The sequence below is a fragment of the Triticum dicoccoides genome, chromosome 3A, assembly GCF_002162155.2.
Source record: "Triticum dicoccoides isolate Atlit2015 ecotype Zavitan chromosome 3A, WEW_v2.0, whole genome shotgun sequence".
In the NCBI taxonomy this organism is placed as follows: Eukaryota; Viridiplantae; Streptophyta; class Magnoliopsida; order Poales; family Poaceae; genus Triticum; species Triticum dicoccoides.
The window spans coordinates 197,819,560-197,836,768 of NC_041384.1; the positions used below are offsets into that span (position 1 = coordinate 197,819,560).

At 42.9% G+C, this 17,209-nt stretch overlaps 1 pseudogene; it reads left to right on the plus strand.

Moving 5' to 3' along the window:
- Positions 1-5,195: 5,195 nt before the first annotated feature.
- Positions 5,196-17,209, plus strand: part of LOC119272146 — an 18,657-nt pseudogene continuing 6,643 nt past the window's right edge.

Genomic DNA, 17,209 nt, shown 5'->3' on the forward strand with positions numbered 1-17,209 from the left:
CGTAATTTCTCATGAGTCCTTAAAAGTTCTTGATGATCTCCTAAGATAGTTTCATGAGCTAACTTAAGAGTGTTTAGTTCTTTAGTTAGAAACTCAATCTTCTCCTTATCATTGTCATTCGTTTTATATTGATTAGCATGATTAATTGACGTTTCATCATAGTATTCATCACTAGAGTTGTCAACAAGTAAATCATCATCACCTAACAAGTCATCTTCATCACTATTGAAATCAACATACTTGGGGTGTGATACCTTTGGGCCTTTAGCCATGAAGCATCTTCCAAGTCCTTCATTTGGTGAATCAAATATGTCGTAGGAGTTGGTTGACACAAGTGCTAGACTGGCAACACCTTCATCTTGAGTATATTCGGAGTCGGAGTGATAGCTTCTCTCAGAGTGATTGTCGGAGTCGGAGCCAGATACCCATTCACCAACATGAGCTTGATGTCTTCGTTTTGTGTAGCTCCTTGATGACTTGTACTTCCTTTCCGAATCCTTGCTTCTCCAGGATGTTCTTTGCTCATAACGATCATCTCTACTCCTTCTCTCTCTTGATGGTGATTCTTCTCTTCTAGTTCTTCTTTTTGGAGAATCTTCTCTTCTCTTATAGGGTGTCGTACACTCATTGGAATAGTATCCGGGTCTTCCGCAATTGTAGCAATTTCGCTCTCGACTAGAAGATCTTTTGTCATTGTAGGACCTTGACTTGGAACTTATCTCTTTGCTTCTACTCTTGTATAACTTGTTGAAGTTCTTCACCATTAGGCTCAATTCTTCATTGAAGGTTTGTTTCTCACTTGATTATGTGGGAGCTTCACATAAGGCTTTGTAAGCACCACTTGACTTGTTATGGAGCTCCTCCTTATCCTTGGGTGACATCTCATGAGCAACAATTCTTCCAATGACTTCCGTTGGCTTGAGATCTTTGTAACTGGGCATCATTTGGATCAATGTGCATACGGTATCATATTTTCCATCCAAAGCTCTTAGGATCTTCTTGATGATGAATTTGTCAGTCATCTCTTCACTTCCTAAGCCGGCGATCTCATTTGTGATAAGAGCAAGCCTAGAGTACATTTCAGCGACACCTTCACCGTCCTTCATTTTGAACTTGTCAAGCTGACTTTGAAGCACATCCAACTTGGATTCCTTGACGGAGTTGGTACCTTCGTGCATATCAATCAAAGTATCCCAAATTTCCTTTTCATTCTCAAGACGGCTGATTTTGTTGAATTCTTTGGGGCACAATCTTTTGAAGAGGATATCACAAGCTTGAGCATTGTATTGCAGCATCCTCAACTCTTCCGCGGTAGCTTCACGGTTCGGTTCTCTCCCATCAAAGAATTCACCTTGCAAGCCAATACACACAATAGCCCATACGGCGGGGTTATGTCCAAGAATATGAATTTTCATCTTATGCTTCCAACTAGCAAAATTAGTACAATCAAAGTAAGGACCTCTACGGTGGTAATTTCCCTCGCTAGACGCCATACTCTCCTAGGTGGTGAAACCAAGGCTATGACTACCAAAAGCTATGGAAATCAAAGCAAATGGAGACCAAAGCTCTGATACCACTTGTAGGATCGAAAGTATGTCTAAAGGGGGGTGCTTAGACTACTTGACCAAATAAAACTTATCCTTTTCCCAATTTTAGTTCTTGGCAGATTTTAGCAACTTTGGACAAGTCAAGCAATCTTAACACAATTCAAGCAAGCATGCAAAGAGTATATGAGCAGCGGAAAGTAAAGCATGTAACTTGCAAGAATGTAAAGGGGGGGTTTGGAGGATTCAAACGCAATAGGATACACAGATGTTTTTGTCGTGGTTCCGATAGGTGGTGCTATCGTACATCCACGTTGATGGAGACTTCAACCCACGAAGAGTAACGGTTGCACGAGTCCACAGAGGGCTCCACCCACAAAGGGTCCACGAAGAAGCAACCTTGTCTATCCCACCATGGTCGTCGCCCACGAAGGACTTGCCTCACTAGCGGTAGATCTTCACGGAGTAGGCGATCTCCTTGCCCTTACAAACTCATTGGTTCAACTCCACAATCTTGTCGGAGGCTCCCAAGTGACACCTAGCCAATCTAGGAGACACCACTCTCCAAGAAGTAACAAATGGTGCGTTGATGATGAACTCCTTGCTCTTGTGCTTCAAATGATAGTCTCCCCAACACTCAACTCTCTCTCACAGGATATGGATTTGGTGCAAAGAAGATTTGAGTGGAAAGCAATTTGGGGAAGGCTAGAGATCAAGATTCATATGGTAAGAATGGAATATCTTGGCCTCAACACAAGTGTAGGTGGTTCTCTCTCAGAAAAAGTAAGTTGGAAGTGTAGGTTCGTTCTGATGGCTCTCTCCATGAATGAAGAGGAGGTGGAGGGGTATATATAGCCTCCACATAGAATCTAACCGTTACACACAACTTGCCAATCTCGGTGGGACCGAATTGATAAACTCGGTCGGACCGATTCAGCAAAGCTAGTGACCGTTAGGATTTTCGGTGGGACCGACATGCAACTCGGTAGGATCGATATGGTTAGGGTTAGGGCATAACGTAATCTCGGTGAGACCGATTACACAAACTCGGTGAGACCGATTTTGGTAATAAGCTAACCAGAGAGTTGGTCAGGTAAACTCGGTGGGACTGATTCGCTCATTTCGTTGAGACCGAAATGTTACGAAAGGGAAACAGAGAGTTTACATTGCAATCTCCGTGGGACCGATCGCTCATCTCAGTGGGACCGAAACGTTACGAAGGGAAACAGGGAGATTACAATCCCATCCCGGTGAGACCGAGATCCCTATCGGTGAGACCGATTTGCCTAGGGTTTGTGGTAGTGGCTATGACATCTGAACTCGGTGGCTCCGGATAGAAAGAATCGGTGGGGCCAAGTTTGACTTTTGGTTTAGGTCATATGTGGATGTGAGAAAGTAGTTGAGGGCTTTGGAGCATATCACTAAGCATTTTGAGCAAGAGCCTCATTAAGCAACACCTCATCCCTCCTTGATAGTATTGGCTTTTCCTATAGACTCAATGTGATCTTGGATCACTAAAATAGAAAATGTAGAGTCTTGAGCTTTGAGCCTGAGCCAATCCTTTTGCCCTTTGCATTTTGAGGGGTCCAATTTTCTCATCCATGACATGCCAATCATTGAGCTTTCCTGAGATATTAATCTTGAAATAGCATCAGCTCAATGAGCTATATGTTGTTAGGAATTACCAAAATGACCTAGGGATAGTTGCACTTTCACAAGTGGAGCTCCATGGAGGAGCTGCACCCTCCAACGTCCCACCTTCATGGGGGGGCCCCAAAGGGGGTTCCCTGATCACCAAGTCCTTCTATAAGCCTTTTGGGAAAAGCCCCAAAAGGTGGCTTTCCATAAATATCCTAAAAAGCACTTTCAATATTCACGACGACATTTTTCAGCATCCGTTCAAACTGAAAATATTTATGTGGGCTTAGAACATTTCCAATACCCACTAAAATAATTTTCAACGCGTTCCGAAACAATTTTGGATTAGTGATTTTCATCTGCGAAAAGCATCTGAAGTGGTTCCGGAAGGTAAGTGCATCTAGTGCCCCTTAGTGATTTTGGTGTATTGAAGACTTATAGGTTAAGGAACTAATGCGTTTGTGAGTATACACAGGTCTATAAGTCTATGAGGAGTTTGATATTTACAGAGAAAGTCGACCCCTAAAAATGAAGTTCTTCAACTCAAGACTTTAAATCTCTGAAGACTTTCTGAAGACTTTGAAAGTGAAGAAATTTTTGTGACCGTGAAGACTTGGTATTCATTCGAGGAACATGAAGCGTGAAGACTTTTGTTTTCGTAGTTTAATTTTATCTTTCTTGAGTCATAGGAAACACCGTACTGTTAAAGGAGGTCGAGGAAATACTAAGAAAAAATTTCCATGTGATGCTCAACTTGAAATCCTACACCTACAAATCCCTTCGACTAAAGCCATTGGAAATCTCATACAGTTCAGTCAATTTCTTCAGTGACAGAGATCAAGTTCTTCTGGTCTCTGAGGAATTTGTCCTGACTGAGGAGTTAGGAATTCGCCAGTGCGGATTGCCTACACAGTGAGGAACATGATAGCCCTGAGGATTTTGCTACTCAAAATTCCGACCGTTGCTGTGCTATGCGCAAGCTGTCCCAAAATATCTACCCACCTAACGGTCATATCATTGAAGGCCATTTATGTCTTATCATGTTGGGCTGCTCCCTAGGCTATAAATAGCCGCCCCCTACAACCACTAGCTGGTTGGCTGCTGCGAGAGAAACTGACACTTGTCATTTGAGAGCAACCCATCCTCTGAGGACTTTGAGCGAAAATCATCGAGTGAGGAAAAACCCAAACCCAAACACCTACAAACCCCAAGTGATTGAGCATCACTGAAGGGATTGATCCTGCATGGATCCGACGCTTGTTACCTTTGAAGATGTGCTTCTTCCAGACGGTTAGGCGTCATGGTCTAGAGCATCCAAGAGGAATTGTGGATCGCCGAGTGACCAAGTTTGTGAAGGTTCAGAAGTCGCCTGAAGACTTACCACGAGTGATTGGGCGAGGTTTGTGTGACCTTAGCTCAAGGAGAATATGGTGAGGACTGGGTGTCCTGAGCTGCGTGCTCAGGACTCGGTGTCCGGGACTGTGTGTCCTCGAGTTTAAATACTCAGCCGCTCCAACCAGACGTACAACTAAGACAATAGTTGGAACTGGTCTACCAAATCATTGTCTTCACCAAGCTTACTGGTTCTATTTCCTCAACTCTTTCATTTCCTCATAACTGTGTTGTGTGCTTGTTCATATCTATGCTTGAAGACTTTGACTGAAGACTTTCTGAATTTCCTTAGTTCAATTTCTTCAGTCTGATTGTCTTCATCCTGCGTTATCATGTGCTTACGCTACCTGTACTCTGTGTCTGTCTTCATTTCATCATGATGACTATGCTTGTATTCTGTTATGTTTACTTTTGAGTACTTATTCCACTGCTAGTAGTTCTTCATTAAGGAATTTCCTCACCGGCAAATTCCTCAGTGAAGAATTTCATAAAAATCGCCTATTCACCCCCCCCCCTCTAGTCGATATAACGCACTTTCAATTGGTATCAGAGCAAGGTACTCCCTTGTTCTATGTGATTTTGGTTTAACCTCCTGTAGTTTTAGTTATGTTGACCGCAGGTATGAAGAAAGTGACATGCCCCATCTTTGACGGTCACGAGTATCCCAAGTGGAAGGCCATGATGAAGAAGCGCCTCATGGCGATGAACAGTGAGCTGTGGACCGTCACTGAAATTGGTCTGACCGATCTGTGCAAGATGGCGGAAGCTGATGACATTCGCAAGTACACTCTTCTCAACCTCACGGCGAAGGATGTCATCTGCTCATGTCTTTCTCAAAATCAGTTCAGGAATATCATGCATCTCGATCATGCAAAGCTCATCTGGGACCGTCTCTCTAAGGTCTATGAAGGTCATCGAACCTGTCATGATCCTTGGTTTGAGGACTTCAAGGAATCTCTCAAAACGATGACATTCAAACCAGAATCATCATCTTCTGCATCATGCCTTATGGCAAAAGATGCTGAGGTAACTGAATGCTACCTATCCGAGTCTAGTGATGATGAATCTGGTGATGAATTTGGACCCAGCTATGTCAAACTTGCTTCCCTTGCCACTAAACAGCAAAGAGCTTTGGAAAAAGTTTACTCCATGCTAAATAAGAGCGATGATATGTTGGGTGAATAAATGGATCAGTCAAAAGCTTTGGCTAAAAGTCTTCGGAGACTTCATACTAAGTATGACACCCTTCAAGATCAACATAACACTCTTTTATCTGATCATGAGAAGCTTTCTTATGAATTTCTTCAAAGAAAGCAAGATCTTGAGAAGCTAAGAGTGAGTTATGAAGATCTTCAGAAGGAGCATGATTCATTACTTGCTCAACAAATCAGCGCTTCTCAGGAAGAATTTGTTCCTCCATGCTTGAAGTGCATTGAACGTGAATCTGCTAATTCTTCACCTGAATGTTCAAATGCTGCTAATGTACCAAATTCTTCACATGCCTCTGCTATTTCTAATTCCTCATCTGAGGACATTGCTAGTATCACTGATGATGCAGGGCTGAAGGAATTGTACATGACAGGCATGTACAAAAGCCTCAAAGGGCATCAGACTCTTTGTGATGTGCTTAAAAAGAAGATCCTCAACAAGAACCCTAGGAAAGAGGGTATCGCTTTTGAGAGGAAACTCAATGCTGATGGTACATATTGGAAGCCTGAGCAGTACCCCAAAACTAAATGGGTTGCTGCAAAGGGACCTCTAGTTGATCTATCTAACTTATCTGGATTTTCATGTGAATCTCCTCATTCTGATAATGAGTCATTTGACTCCAACTATAAACTGTTCAAAAATCAGAATGGTGAAGTATTTGCTGGATATGTTGACACTAATTGCCAGAATGGTCCTCCTATGAAGAAAATCTGGGTTCCCAAAAGATGCCTTGAAAATCTTCAGGTGAATGTCATCATGACGCCACCTGTGAAGAATAGGAACCCCAGATCAAATTCCTCATATGGATCAAATTCTTCATATGGATCCAAGTCCTCATACAGACCAAACTCCTCACATGGATCATATTCCTCAAAAGGATCAAAGTCCTCATATGAACATCATCGTGCTAACCCGTCTGTTTCGCAAGGAAGATCTAAGGATTATGGATATGTGCATTATTCTTCAAATCATTATGTCCATAAGTCCTCGAAGAATTTCTCTTCTTACTCTTATGCTTACTCTAACCCCTCTTATGTGAAACGAAATGGACTGGCTTCTATGCCATCCTTCTCGTATGGAGCTCGCAGAATGATGAACTCTTTGCCACCCCTTCAGATGTGGGTGGTGAAGAAAAGGAACTAATCTCTTCTGCAGGGTCAGGTCTCCAGACGTATGTAATCGTCTGAAGAATTTGCTGGAGACCTGAGTGTGCCTGATAGGACGCAGGCTAATCATGAAGAAATGAACTTTCATTTCTCATGTCCTCATACTATTTTATCTGTTCTTTTGCTTGATGAAATTGATCTGATGAATTGATGTCATATTCTTCACTGATGAAGTATATGAGTTTGTAAGCTGCACTAATTCATCTGCAGGATGATCAACCCAAAGCCATTGAGTGGGTCCTCGATAGTGGATGTACAAATCACATGACTGGTGACAAGAATCTATTGATGGATGCTCCATTATCTCCGTCGCATCTGAAGCACATCATATTTGCTGACAAAGGCAAAAGTCAGGCATTAGGTCTAGGTAAGGTTGCGATCATGAAGGATCGACACATGGACAAAGTCATGCTTGTTGAGTCCTTAGGATACAACCTTATGTCTGTCTCAATGCTTTGTGATCTTGATATGGTTGTTGTCTTTGGCAAATACCGTTGTGTTGTGGTTATGGAAGTTGACAATTCCAAAGTCTTCGAAGGATTTAGGAGAGGAGACCTGTATATTGTTGATTTCTCTACAGGACCACAACCAGCCGTGTGCCTACTTGCAAAAGCTTCAGAAGGCTGGCTCTGGCATCGACGACTTGGTCATGTAGGCATGAGGAATTTGCACACGCTTGCAAAGAAGAAGCATGTCATTGGCATCGAGAATGCCAAATTCCTCAAGGATCACCTATGCGGAGCCTGTGAAGCTGGGAAGATGAAAAAGGCCAAGCATCCAGTGAAGACTATCATGACCACTACTCGCCCATTTGAATTGCTTCACATGGATCTCTTCGGTCCTAATCATTATTCTGCTGTTTCAAATGAAGCATCTCAATATGGCTTTGTTATTGTTGATGATTACTCTCGTTATACATGGGTACACCTTGTTACTTACAAACATGAAGTGCAGGAAGTCTTCAAATGATTTTCCTCAAGGGATTCAACCAACTTTGGTGTGAAGATCAAGCAAATCAGAAGTGACAATGGCACTAAGTTCAAGAATTCTGGTCTCGATGGCTATCTTGATGAACTTGGTATTACTCATGAGTTATCTTCTCCTTATACTCCTCAGCAGAACGGCGTCGTGGAGCGCAAGAACAGGACTCTTGCTGAGATGGCTCGCACTATGCTCGATGAATACAAAACGCCTCGTCGGTTCTGGATTGAGGCAATTGACACTGCGTGCCAGATCATCAACAGAGTATATCTTCACAAATTCTTCAAAAAGACTGCCTATGAACTCCTCACTAATAAGAAACCCAATGTAAGTTATTTCAAAGTCTTTGGTGCTAAATGTTGGATTAGAGATCATCATCACAACTCAAAATTTGCACCGAAAGCACATGAAGGTTTTATGCTTGGTTACGGAAAGGACTCGCACACCTACAGAGTCTTCAACAACGTTCTTCACAAGGTTGTTGAAACTGTAGATGTGCGGTTCGATGAAACTAATGGCTCGCAAAGAGAGCACCTACCTACTGTGATAGATGAACCAGCACCTGAGGAAACTATCAAGTTCAAGGCTACTGAGGATGTCATTCCTACTGAAGAATCAGCTGAAGAATTCATTCCAGAACATGAAGAACGTCGAGCTAATGCACCTGAAAAAAATACAGAAGAAAATGGTGCTAAAGAGAATGATGATCAAACTCTTCAATGACAACCAGCTCATCCTCGCATTGCAAAAGAAGTGCAAGTTGAAAAGATCATCAATGACATCAAAGCGACAGGTCCTCTCACACGCTCAAAAGCTTCACATTTATCTAACTTTTGTGGGCACTATGCTTTTGTCTCTATTAGAGCCCACTAAGGTAGATGAAGCATTTCTGGAGCCTGAATGGATTCAGGCCATGCAAGAAGAATTACATCAGTTTGAGCTCAACAATGTCTAGGAACTGGTCAAACGTCCAGATCATCGCAAGCACAATATCATTGGCACAAAGTGGATCTACCGCAACAAGCAAGATGAAAATGGCCTTGTGGTGAGGAATAAGGCACGGGTTGTAGCTCAAGGCTACACACAGGTTGAAGGAATTGATTTTGATGAAACTTTTGCACCTGTTGCTAGACTTGAGGCTATTCGCATATTGATTGCTTACGCTAACCATCATGATATCACTTTATATCAAATGGATGTGAAAAGTGCATTCATCAATGGTAAGCTTGAGGAAGAAGTATATGTTGCTTAACCCCCAGGTTTTGAAGATCCAAAGAATCCTGACAAAGTCTTCAGACTCAACAAGGCCCTCTATGGCCTCAAGCAGGCCCCACGCGTGTGGTATGATACCTTGAAGGAATTCTTCATGAAGAAAGGCTTCACACCCGGTTCACTCGACCCTACTCTTTTCACTAAATGTTATGATGGTGAATTGTTTGTGTGCCAAATATATGTTGATGATATTATCTTTGGCTGTACTGACCAACGTTATAGTGATGAATTTGCCTATATGATGAGTGAAGAATATCAAATGTCTATGATGGGAGAGTTGAAATTCTTCTTAGGTCTTCAAATTCGTCAACAACGCAATGGCATATTCATATCTCAAGAGAAATACCTCAAGGATGTACTGAGGAAATTCGGCATGCAAGATTGCAAAGGCGTCAAAATTCCTATGCCCACAAATGGCCATCTGTGCACTGATGAAAATGGTATCGACTTTGATCATAAGGTATACCGCTCCATGATTGGCTCTTTATTGTACCTATGTGCATCTAGGCCAGACATAATGCTTAGTGTTTGCATGTGTGCCTGATTTCAAGCTACACCGAAGGAATCACACCATAAGGCTATGAAGCATATTCTTCGATATCTAGCTCACACACCAACACTTGGATTCTGGTACCCCAAGGGCTCGGCTTTTGATCTCATTGGATATTCTGACTCTGACTATGTTGGTGATCATGTGGACCGCAAGTCAACATCTGGTACATGTAATTTCCTCGGACGATCTTTGGTCTGTTGGTCCTTGAAGAAACAGAACTGCGTATCACTATCTACTGCTGAAGCTGAGTACATTGCCGCTGGTTCTTGCTGTGCTCAATTGCTATGGATGAAGCAAACTCTCAAGGACTGTAGCGTCAACATGAAGAATGTTCCTCTCTTCTGTGACAATGAGAGTGCCATCAAGATTGCCCACAACCCAGTTCAGCACTTGAAGACAAAGCACATTCAGATTCGTCATCATTCTCTTCGTGATCATGTGTTGAAGGGCGACATTTCTATTGAGCATGTGAAGACTGAAGAACAGCTAGCCGATATCTTCACAAAGCCCTTGGATGAGAAGAGATTTAGCAAGTTGCGGTGTGAGCTAAGTATACTAGAATCTTCGAATGTTCTTTGAAAAGGGCACTCATCCAAACACTTATGCAAAATTGATGACTTAGATGTGCAACACGTGAAGAAACGTTTTTCTTCAATTAATGAAGAATAACACTCTTAGTGTGAAGAAATTAACGAAGAATTTGATTCTCAGAACCCTACGATAATTGTACGCGGTGTCTGAAATCATCATTCTTATACGGTGGGTCACGCCACCACCAAAAGTTGAAATTCCTAAATTGTTCATATTCTTCAACTTTGCATTATCTTCACTGTTTCCGTCGTTTTTCTTCATTGGCTATATATATATATATGAATTTATGTCCTCTACAGCATTCACTTATTGCTAATTCTTCAAGTTGGTTTTTCTGCTAAGTGAATATGATCGGACCCTTCCCCTCTATGCTATACTCAACCCAATCTATTCACAAATTCTTCATGTGCGTTCTATTTGAAACTCGTTCAAAATCTTCACTGTGTCCTTGTCAGCTGAAGAAATTGCGAACGGAACTTTAAAACCTGTCTTATCTAAATTTTCGGCTTTGCCGCTCAAACCATTTCGCATCCCACAATATACTTATCCACTCACCCACGATCTAATACGATCTCCACTTCTCACTACGTGGGTGACACGTATCATGCGAATGAGAAGGGTCAGGGGCACGTTCGTCCAATTTCTTCGGGCGAACAGTTTTTCACCGTGGCTATAAATACCCTCTTCCCCTTCCTCACTTCTTTTACTCCGCTCGACCTCTCTCTAGCTCGAGCTTCTCAAACCCTAGCGCCGCCGCTACTTCATCGTCGCCGGTGAGGAAGAGCTTCACTACCTCGACCTCGTCGTCGACGTACTCGCGCCGACTGCGGAAATCTTCACTCTGCCGCCGTAGCCGTCTTCCTCCGCCGAGTTAGGGCGTGGAAGATCTACACAAACGAACTTCTCCTCTCCACTTCACTGCTCGTCGTGTTCTTCGTTCAGGGTAATTAAAAGTTACTTTTACTGCCCTAATTGATTCGAATGATTATCTACAAAATCTTCAAAGGTGTTTTTATTCATATCCTCACTCACTAAATTTCATCACAAGTCATCTGTTCTTGTTTTGTTTCTCTAAGCATCATTTTTCTTCAAGATTCCTCAATTGTGTGGATCTTCGATCTATACAACTCTGGAACCTAAGACAAAGAACGCTTAGTGAAATTCTTCAAGACTCATCTAATCAAATTCCTCAAACTTGTTATATTTACAAAACCTTCTGAGAACGCATATGACCTCTCCAAATTCCTCGCACCTATACTATATTCACAGGTACTCATGTCAGCTTCTGAATCACTAGGTTCTCATCAACTTAACTCATTTGCAGCGTTCCTCGAAGAAAAGTTGCATACTTCTTCAGAGAATTCAATTGTCCAAATTCCTCAACTAAAGAAAATGGCTGATGGTAAAAGGCCACAGAAAGGAGGAAAGAAGCCTGAGGTTATGACTGCCTTTGAAATCCCTAAGGATATATACAAAGATTACTGCACTCCTGATGAGGCCAAGTTTGGAAAAGAGGACAAAAATCAGCGCAAGGTGCGCATACAGAGGATAGAAAGGAGATGGGCAAGAGAATGGAGACAGTACAGGTATGTAACTCCAAAGTACATGAAGAAATTCGCACTCAATCCTCCATGCCCAAGAGCTCCATTGGCACCTGGCCAAATAGCAGATCCCACCAGCCTCAAGCGTGGTGAGGACTACCCTGATGAATGGGCCAAGCGCCAAGCCAAGTTGGCTAAGCAAGCCAGAGAAGCAGTGAGGAAATTCAATGAAGACTCTACTACTGCTGCTGCTGCCTCTGCTGAGGCCTCTGCTGTCAAGCCAAAGAAGGCTATGTCAAAGAAGCCTGCACGCAAGCCAAGTGCTTCACCAACAGTGCCTTCAAGGCCAAGTTCCTCAGCAATGCCCTCATGGCCAGAATCCTCAAAGCCCTCACGGCCAATTCCTCATGCTGCTCCTGTTCCTCCAAATTCGTCAGCTCCTCCGCCAAAGTCTTCAGAAGAAGCAGGTCACTTTCCAAGTACCGTCTGAAGAAGACGAAGCTGGTGATGAAGAACTTGCCAAAATCATCAGAGACAGGCAAGTCAGGGCCGCTAGTGCCAAAGGAAGCAATGTGCCACTACTTTTGGATCCAAAGTTGATCCTCGACTTCATTGATCTATGGCACAAGGACCCCAACACACCTTTGCCGGAGATGAACCTCACTCCTGGTGAAAGTCATGTCTTGACTGCTTTCATTGAAGAAGAAAAATGGAAGTATGAGAAGGCCAGACAAATTAAGAAAACGCAATACAGAAAAGAGAAACTTCTGAAGAAAAACATTGTCACCATGACAACTGAAGAACTAGTGAAGGTCCAGGCTGAAATCAAAATCCTCGGTGATAAATTTGATTCGTATTATGCTGATTGGAAAGGAGCCAAAGTCAGGTTTGTTAAACTGACTGAAAAGTTCACTTCACATGTTGCAGCCCCATCGCAACAAGAAATTCCTCAGGCTGCAGCATCTGCTCAGCCCACTAAAGAAAATGCCAGCACCGCTGATAACAATCAGGCTGCTGAAGAAAATGTGAGTTGCAGGGCTGATGACTGCATTCCAGCCGCTGAAGAAATTGCCAAGGCATCCACTTGTGGTGCGCCTATAGAAGATGAAGAAATCAGGGCAACTGCATTAGTTGTGCCTGAAGAAAATCAACCAGATTCCTCAGCTGCTCCTGCGCCTACATCAACTCCAATCCTTCCATCTGCATCAGATGTGAAGAAGACCAAGGCTGCAGAGCGTGCAGCAGTGAAGAAAAGGAAAGCATCAGCTGCTTCAGATTCTTCAGCCCCGAAGAAAATGAAGCCCTTGACAAGTTCATTTGCTAATCCCATTGATGTTGTTCCAATCTCAACCATGCCATCAAAGGATCTTGTTCCTTTTGATGAAGAATATGCGATCCCCAGCGAATCTGATGAAGAAATTCCTTCTGTTGTTTTGTCTGAGCGGTTGGATGAAGAAATTGAAGTGGATGAGATCCCTTCAACACCTGTCATCTCCTCGCCCATGCCTTAGTTCACGGCTGAAGGGGCTGGCGTTGAAGAAATGGAAGATGAAGATGTGGATATTGGGTGTACTACACCAGTGATGAATGATGACTTTTGGGAAAGTTAGCACCCCAATTCTCCACTCTTCACCCCTCTACAGCAAATTCCTCAGTCCCCCGCACAAACTGTTCAAATGGGCTCTGAAGAAACTCACCCCACTGCATCTGTACATGAGGAAATTCCAGCCACTAGCGCTGAAGAAACTGATGTTGCTGAACATCTGAAGACGCAGACTGCCACTGAAGAGGAACCAGAAATTCCTCAGCCTGAAGAACCTGAGATTGAGATTCCTGAGGTCGTGATGCAACTCACTGATACTCCTCTGCCCAAGCCAAATGATCCATTCTCACGCAAGCAAAAGTTCAAGGCTGATGATTTCTTCGGCGAGCATGTATTCTTCGAAGACTACAACCCCTATAACTCTGCTCGCATTAGGAAGAGGCATTTCTGGACTGCTAGTCAAGCAAATTTCTATTCCTTAGTGTTGTTCAACAAAGAGAAAATCTTCTACCATGAGCACATTCCTCACGTGGATATGGAATCTCTGCCATGCTTCGCACCAGTCCTAAGTGTTCTTCACGAGCTGGACTGTTAAACTTTTGCTCTGACATCTGCGATTGGAAGAAGAACTGATTCTTCAATTTTATGCAACGCTGCACATCACAGGAGATTCTGGAGATGTGAATTCATGGGTGCTGGACTGGATGTCTGAAAACACTCACTATACTGCACCAGCTTCTGAATTGCTTCGTGCCTTACCACTCAGTCCTCCCCTTGAAGAAGCTCTTTGCATCTACAGTGAACCTGAGCTTACAAATCACTACATGCAGGTGCTGATGAAACCTTTGAAGCTAGGTCAAGCACCAAGAACCAAATTCCTCGTGAAGGAATTGCTTTATGTGCCCAGAACTGTCTATCGTATTCTTATGAGGACAATGAGTCCTATCAAAGGCCACGACTCATCTAATGAGGAAATTGTTGGCATCATGAAGAATCTGGTATTCAACATCGTTCATGGCATTTCTGTCAATTATCACGATTTCTTCATGAGGACTCTGGCAAATGTTGCACTGTCTCCGTTTGAGCTGAAGCCTTATGCACCTTGGATTATGAGATTCCTCAGGACAAGGTCTTCACTCAACTACAAAGCTGGTTTTCATAATCACCTCAGCTACTTGCCCCCAATTGAAGTCCTCAAGAAGACCTATTCCTTGGTTGATGGAAAGGGCAAGGCACCAGCTGTTATAGATGAAGGCATTCGTCCATTGGATGGTCAATTTCGCAAAGTTGCTTCTTATTCCACCAATGATGACTCTGCCACACATGACTCTGCCAATGCACCCAAGTCCACTCCTCAAGCCACTGCTCCACGCGTGATGACTGACCGTGAACTTCTGCTTAGTCTTCACCAGAAGGTGGATCGAAATCACAAATGGGTTAAGCGTCAGTTTGGTTCATTTCTTCACAACATGACTGCTACACACAATGCAATGAAGAAAAACCATTACTATCTCCATGAAGTCTTCGGCCGCACCTGGGCTATTCTGTCACATCTGTATGGTGAAGACGATCTGAAGAAAATGGGTCTCAAGGAAGATTTTGACTGGTCTGCACCTCCACCGAAGAAATTCAAGAAGGTCAAGATTCCTTCTCTGGTGGCCAGCTCATTTTCTTCATCGCGCGACACTGATGAAAATGAAGACTTGGACGACACTGCGGCAGGCCCTACTACAAAAAACGACCCCAACAACGCTGGCGCTCCTTCATCAACTTGATATTCTTCAAGGGCGTTAGTCCTCATATTCGATCCTTTTGGTCATTTGATGACAAAGGGGGAGAATTTTGAGTTAGTCATCAAACGGGTCTTTTTATATGGGCGTTTTTTTGTTAATTTACAACTCTCGTTCTTCTGAGACTTCATTGGATCGAGTTGTAAACTTAAACCTGATGGTGCTCTGATACATTTGATATGTTTTTTCTGCATGCTTATTCCTCATTTATGCTAATGCATGCATGTTGAATTCACCAGACACCATATTTCATCATGCATTTCAAATTCTTCATTGTGATATGTCAAATGTGTGTATAAATTACAAGATATAGGAGAAGATCTCCATGATTCAACTCTTCAAGTGTGCATTGCTTCAAAAGCAAATTCCTCACTATGCACATCTTCAGGGGGAGTTCTTCTATATCTTGCAATCAAATTCCTCAATATCAGTATTTACACTTCATATGTTTATCCCCGTTGAAAACTTAACCTATATTGTCATCAATCACCAAAAAGGGAGAGATTGTAAGTGCATCTAGTGCCCCTTAGTGATTTTGGTGTATTGAAGACTTATAGGTTAAGGAACTAATGCGTTTGTGAGTATACACAGGTCTATAAGTCTATGAGGAGTTTGATATTTACAGAGAAAGTCGACCCCTAAAAATGAAGTTCTTCAACTGAAGACTTTAAATCTCTGAAGACTTTCTGAAGACTTTGAAAGTGAAGAAATTGGTGTAATCGTGAAGACTTGGTATTCATTCGAGGAACATGAAGCGTGAAGACTTCTGTTTTCGTAGTTTCATTTTCTCTTTCTTGAGTCATAGGAAACACCGTACTCTTAAAGGGGGTTGAGGAAATACTAAGGAAAAATTTCCATGTGATGCTCAACTCAAAATCCTACACCTACAAATCCCTTCGAGTGAAGCCATTGGAAATCTCATATAGTTCAGTCAATTTCTTCAATGACAGAGATGAAGTTCTTCTGGTCTCTGAGGAATTTGTCCTGACTGAGGAGTTAGGAATTCGCCAGTGCGGATTGCCTACACAGTGAGGAACATGATAGCCCTGAGGATTTTGCTACTCAAAATTCCGACCGTTGTTGTGCTATGCGCCAGCTGTCCCAAAATATCTATCCACCTAACAGTCATATCATTGAAGGGCATTTATGTCTTATCATGTCGGGTTGCTCCCTAGGCTATAAATAGCCGCCCCCTACAACCACTAGCTGGTTAGCTGCTGCGAGAGAAACTGACACTTGTCATTTGAGAGCAACCCATCCTCCGAGGACTTTGAGAGAAAATCATCGAGTGAGGAAAAACCCAAACCCAAACACCGACAAACCCCAAGTGATTGAGCATCACTGAAGAGATTGATCCTGCGTGGATCCGACGCTTGTTACCTTTGAAGACTGTGCTTCTTCCAGACAGTTAGGCGTCATGGTCTAGAGCATCCAAGAGGAATTGTGGATCACCGAGTGACCAAGTTTGTGAAGGTTCGGAAGTCGACTTACCACGAGTGATTGGGCGAGGTCTGTGTGACCTTAGCTCAAGGAGAATACAGTGAGGACTGGGTGTTCTGAGCTGCATGCTCAGGACTGGGTGTCCGGGACTATGTGTCCTCGATTTTAAATACTCAGCTGCTCCAACCAGACGTACAACTGAGACAGCAGTTGGAACTGGTCTACCAAATCATTGTCTTCACCAAGCTTACTGATTCTATTTCCTCAACTCTTTCATTTCCTCATAACTGTGTTGTGTGCTTGTTCATATCTATGCTTGAAGACTTTGACTGAAGACTTTCTCAATTTCCTTAGTTCAATTTCTTCAGTCTGATTGTCTTCATCCTGCGTTATCATGTGCTTACGCTACCTGTACTCTGTGCCTGTCTTCATTTCATCATGATGACTATGCTTGTATTCTGTTATGTTTACTTTTGAGTACTTATTCCGCTGCTAGTAGTTCTTCATTAAAGAATTTCCTCACCGGCAAATTCCTCGGTGAAGAATTTC